General features: G+C 35.2%; 1 long non-coding RNA gene across 1 annotated transcript; it reads left to right on the top strand.

Moving 5' to 3' along the window:
* The first annotated feature begins 307 nt into the window (after nucleotides 1-307).
* LOC110457313 lies at nucleotides 308-2,941 on the top strand. Its single transcript, XR_002463684.1, has 3 exons — nucleotides 308-472; nucleotides 761-860; nucleotides 2,546-2,941. It is a non-coding gene; the product is annotated as an uncharacterized LOC110457313 (long non-coding RNA).
* The last annotated feature ends 3,251 nt before the right edge of the window (nucleotides 2,942-6,192 follow it).

Below are 6,192 nucleotides of genomic sequence, written 5' to 3'. Positions count from 1 at the left end.
TAATTGATAAAGATCTACTACGTCACTTGGTTTACTAACCGACTTTATAGTTCTCTATTAAATTACAAGTATAAACTAAACTAGTTTTAGGTAATAGCAGAGTTTGGTATAAACAGAAATTAAATTACTTTTGCAATGTACGATAAATAAGAGATGCCAGCTGTATCCTGCTTCTTACTTGTGCACAGATGATAGGTGAACTGGCATTCAATAGATTTAAGTGTAAAATGTGTTCATGTAGCGAGTGCGTGGCCTGCACACATGATTGCACAATAACAAATAATAAATTGCTGAGCTGATATGGGAGGGTTGTATAAAATACGCGGCCGAGCGATGTTCTGATGTCTTGTTAATGCTTCTGTAGTATTCGTCGTCAGATTTTGTAAACATGATGTTTGGGGCAGTTATCCTTGTTTGCCTGTGTTTCCTGGCTATTGCGGACTCTAAGCAGGCCAGGGCCGTTCCACTTAAGGTGCGTTCAATTCCGTGTGTATATAATGAACACTACTTTTTACCTAATGTTTATTTCTTGAATACTTTATATAGGTTTTTATGTGTGTCGAGTAGTCAAAATAGCATAACAACTTCCGATTAATTTGTTATTTCAAAGTTACTGATTCACGTTTAAACAATTATTCGCTGTACGCCATGAACAGGTTTGGGTTTTAGGTAAATTTTGTGTAGTTAATTGGTGATATAGCATTGTAATATTCCTTGTTTCTTTTTTAATTTTTCTTCATCATTTCTATTTTACTCTAAGACTGATACTGTTAAATCGACTGACTATTCACCTGACGATGGACTAATGAAGCTTATAAACAGTCTTGTGAATGGAAGAACAAAACGAGAACTGATCAAAAGTAAGAGTTTTGCCTGTTTGATTTCCGACCAACTCAATTATTCTTATACGTATAATCACATACTCCATAGTCAATCAATACAAAAAATGTCCTTAAGACCAATACATCGTTAATGATTGATAACAAAAATGTTACAGTAAATGTCATCAAACAAACGAAAAAAGACAAAGGAATATCTGAATATTTAATCAGGCTATTGTTATTTATTTATTTCGGAGCAGACCAACACTTTTTCAGGAAGTCTAGAAATATATGACCAACTTTTTATACGTATGTCAACGACTATGCAGAATCAAACTCATAGTTTCATTAAAGACCTAAAGTGTGCTTGTTCTTCCATCAGTTCTTTATTTCCTTTAATGTCTAGGTATATGTACCTAATGCAACTTATTTTGTTGAGAAATGTGAACATTAGGAAATGTTTAAAAGTTTAAAAAAAAACTTTCGCTACACCAGGGCTTGTGCACATTAATTAAAGCATAACATTAGCGTAATATAGCAAATATTTATGCTTTCTTTTACATCTCGTCGTGCATAATGAATATCGATAACCAGGACAAAGGCAAATTACAAAAATCATTTGTGATTCCTTACTCTAAAACTTTCTGTTTAATCTGCTGTTTCTGTAGAGTAACAACAGTAAGTCATTCATGCTAGTTTGACCGATAAACGATTCGCTGCATGTCAGGGTTTTATTTAGAGTTTTTACATGGTACTATCATTCATTTCAGACCTTCTTTTTTAAATTTATAGTATTGTATTTTGAAAAGGTGTTCAGTTATCTTTATATTCAATTACATTAGCACAAATATCACACCATGCTCTTATAAATTTTGGTCATACGAATCCAGACTTCACGTCTTCACCTCTGACTAGCTGTTTATTTCTGTTTTTAATAGGGTTTTATACATACTTCGGTGTTAGAAAGGATACGTTGATCAAATAAATAATTATCCAAGAAATCTGTTCGTGCATATTTCGAATGTAATAACGCCAGTATGGTCCAACATGAGCACTGGATCCGAACACATATATATGTTTTGCATCCGTAATACTTAAATAGATATATATGTGAGTAGAATTTAGATAAAATTTCTAGGTGATTCGCTTCTTTTTAAAACGTAAGCATTAACAATTATATGTCACAACATACATCACATAGGCGAACATTCACAACGAAATAATTCTATATCACCAAATATATAACAGAAAACCAATAATTACAAATTAAGTATGCAGATATTGAAGCAAATGTCTTCGGTCAGCTAAAAGCCAAAGGTTTGTTTAAAGTGCTACATCAATTTTGAAATCGTGTATCGTGAAGTTCAAAAGATCAATGAAAAGTAAACAAAAGCAGTAAATAAATCAACAAACGACGTTTTATTATCTACACTATACAAAAGAAACAAGGAAAATAAAGTATAACAAAAAGGAAATAAAAGAGGGAGTTTCTGCTCAGCAGCATTGCTTAAGTAATCATCCAATTCGACCGATAAACAAAATGAGATCAATGATAGAAAATGTTGGAAAATGTGGCTATAGCGTTTACAAAAATAAATTCTCGCAGACCAGAACCTCCGACTTAAGTTCTTTATGAGCAATAAATTGAGACACATTTTAAAAGTAAATAAAATTTCATAGCTGGTGTTTTTTTCTATATCGTAGCTGATCTAATGTTTTCACAGGAGGACGAAAACATGGCCAATGTCCGCCATATTGCGGAGGTAGTCGCGGATGACAATTGACACAACACCAAGACGCTTCATAAATGTCAATGACTCCAATCGGAAGACGGAGGATGTCGGCTCTATCAGAAAGAATACATATTGAACTGTAAAATCCATTAAACCATTAAATAAGCTCTGAGAAAGGAATTTTTAATTAAGAATAATTTTAAATTTCTCCTATAATTTCTGAATACAGCTATCAAATAAACTGATTGTTTTTGTTTTATTGTTTTAAGTGATTATAATTCATCTCTGTTATAAAACTACTTGACTGTATCCATACATAGTTATATATCGGCTGTATTTTGTGTTTTTTATTTTGCATTCGTTCTTTACAATGTTTCATTATATGTGATAAAGGAACATTTATCAAAATAAGACTTCATTTATTTCTTTTGAAAATAACAATTGCTGACATGGTCATCTATCATGGTAAGGAACAACGAGGACGGCAATTTTTGATACAAAGCATGTTCAATCTTACTCAACTATTCAGTGGCGTTTAATGCTATATTCTACGACTGTGGAAATACGGTCTACTATATTCATTTCTCAATGTTCGTTTAATTTTACGCCTGTAAACGTTTAAAACACTTTCCAAGATTGTCATTGGTACTGCATATCTGAACACATACTTCTTTTGTCGCCCTAGAATATTTTCTATTAAAAAGTGTAATAAAAATACGCATGTGACCGCTTTGAGATGGCGATAATAAATGTGGGCGTACATGAAAGGGCGAATATTTAAGTGACTCATAGCATTACGCGTACTTTTAAAATATTTTTCAAATTTCTTAGCATTTAAACTCTTTATCGAAAAAGTTATCTTTTTGTGGTAGTTGCATAATTTGTGTACCGAGATCCTATTTGAAATTGTATTTTAAGAAAATAATACGACTCGTTAACTATAACGTATGCCAATTGTGGGGATGTAGTTTATTTTCGCAAAGATGATGGTAATGGAGTGCACCGGTGAACTATAGCAGTTTAATCCCGTTTTGGTTACATGCCGAGCTATGTACGTACGAATTGGCGCATTAGGCATGGAGATCGAGTTGTAAAAGGTAAGCAAACTTTATCCGAATAACGACATTCAATTTCCAATGGATGAAAGGAGATAAAGATTCTACCTGTCTCACTGGGCAATATTTACATCAGGATGAAGAGCAAGAACATGCTTAGGACGAGATTTATTCCGCGGTCATCTACATTCTGCGGTCGTGGCTGAAGAACTTAAAAGGAATGGATTTATACTTTTTGTATTTGAAGAATGTTGTATGTTAGCGTTAGTGTGGATTTCTAAATATAATTTTTCTGGATTGATACATTTTTGACGATTTCCATGACTGAAATTACATTATTTGAGTGTGAACAAAGACATTATATTTGCATTACTGCACCTGGTCTTGCCGAATTTCCTGCTAAATCTACAGTCATTACGTCCATATATCAAACAGTTCCAAAAACTCTAATATAGTGTCCATCTCGTTTCCAATGGTACAGAGTATTCATTGAAGCGTAACTTTCAGAGTGATAAATTATCTCTTGAATACATTCAGCCAAATGTAAAATGTAATGGCCGGGGAGAGGTTTTGCAATGGTGATATAAAGTTTGTGTCCTTCCACTACTGAACGATGACTTTTCATATGACCTTGTTCAAACCACAACGAGCACATTTCATGCAACAGACAACTTTCATTTGGTTTACCTGTTTTCGCAACTGCTTGGAACCCATAGGATTTTTTATAGACAAACATTTTGTTTGAGTTCTCGTCAATCTCTAATTGGCAATATGGCAATGATTGACACTTCACTAACAAAGCCATTGACATACAAAAAGATTAAGTCACGTTGAGCATTCCTATGTTGTTTCCATAGTTTAATCAATTTCTCTAACCTATTCTTAGTATCTTGCTATTCTGTTTACTATGTGTCCTATTGAACAATCGTCTAATTGTACAGAGATTTGTAACAAACGTGTTTTGATTTTTTTCTGCTGAGGGTTTACGGTCGTGAGCTTGGCCTAATTTCAAATGTATTTATTCAGCCAGTTATATTATTACACGCAAGTTGCCATTTTAAACCGTTGGTAATACCGATTCGTTCTCTTGATCTGCTCACAGACATAAAGACGGATGCTGCTTATGATGTACTAAGGGTTTTCCTCGATTCTGCTTAGCTATTTCTCAATAACTACGTAAAGGATCGTTATGAACCTTAGGGTGCATGCTCCCCTTTGTCATTGACATAAGGTATGCATCTTCACATATGAGTTTGATCTGAGGAAAATGCCGCCAGATACCTGTCTGTATTACTAGTTTTCTTTATGAGAACGCTATAATGTATCATCATCGAATATCATCATTTGTGCCTGCAATCCAATTTCCTAGTTTGGAATAACAAAATGGATGAATCCGGCATAGTAATAACATCATTTTCTTATATATTTCGCAATAATTGCACTGTACGGGTTCACAGACAGGAAGGGAGGTCTTGACTATCTAGTGTTGAACCACATCCTGGCCCGAAATCTCCATTTCTGAAGGAGTGACTACGAGAATACTTACTTGAACAAGGTGTCTGAGGTGAATTTCAAAGCATAAGTACATATGGCTTGGCACGCGCTCCCGGGATTGGAGAAGTCCAGCGGTCATGTAGTTGTTCTGTCCGCCTTTGCTGGTACGTTCTTCAAACTAGTAGCAACACCAAAACAACGGGTTTGTGTGTGGTTATGGAACAGGTACTACAGTTAGAACTACGCCCAAGTATCCACTTTTTGTGGCACGAACGCAGGACGCACGCTTCCCAAACGGAGACGAGCCGCTATACGATCGCAAGACGAACCCGGTACGAACGCAGGCCTACCGATAGGACCGGTGTTACCGATTGGGCCTAACGCTGCTAGTACAGTCGCTTCCCGAACGGAGCGAGGTTATCGGCCGCTACCGGCCGATAAACTGCTTAACGATACCTCGCCGCTATCGACCAATAAACTGATATCTTATGATTAAAATGTTAGTCAATGATACGATTTCTACAACATATATTTGTTTGAATAGAGTGGTCGTTTAATCTATGTTATAACTGAATTATCACAAATGTGTAGGTATACCTAGACAATTACGACACGATTTAAATGCAAATACATGATTGCTAGCGAATTGTTACCGTAATCACGGAATCACGTAGTCCGTGCCAATGTTCACGGAAGAATTGTCCTACCACATTTTGTATTCTTTAATATCGTAATTATGCCTGTTTGTTACATGAAATACCATATTATATTAGCAATGAATTAAGGCCAGATTTTGTAAGTGATAATCGTTCTGATGTGTATGTCCAATACGTGTCAGGACGGCGTGTTACGAATTTCAATCGTTCAAAATTTCCCACCTGAGTGAACGCCATTTTGTAGGTAATGGAATTGACTAATCAACAAACCGTACTGATCCGGACCGAAAATAGAAAATAGTATTCTTTGTATAGAAGATTACGGACCGCCTCTTTTTGTTGATAAGTCACTTCCATGATCTAGAAAATGGCGATCGCTCAGGTGGGAAATGTTTAACGATTGCAATTCGAGGACTCTGCTGGCGGAATTCAG

This window comes from Mizuhopecten yessoensis, unplaced genomic scaffold (genome assembly GCF_002113885.1).
Source record: "Mizuhopecten yessoensis strain PY_sf001 unplaced genomic scaffold, ASM211388v2 scaffold9101, whole genome shotgun sequence".
Lineage (NCBI taxonomy): Eukaryota > Metazoa > Mollusca > Bivalvia > Pectinida > Pectinidae > Mizuhopecten > Mizuhopecten yessoensis.
Note: the sequence above shows the minus strand (reverse complement) of the source record. Positions and strands in the feature narration are given on the sequence as shown.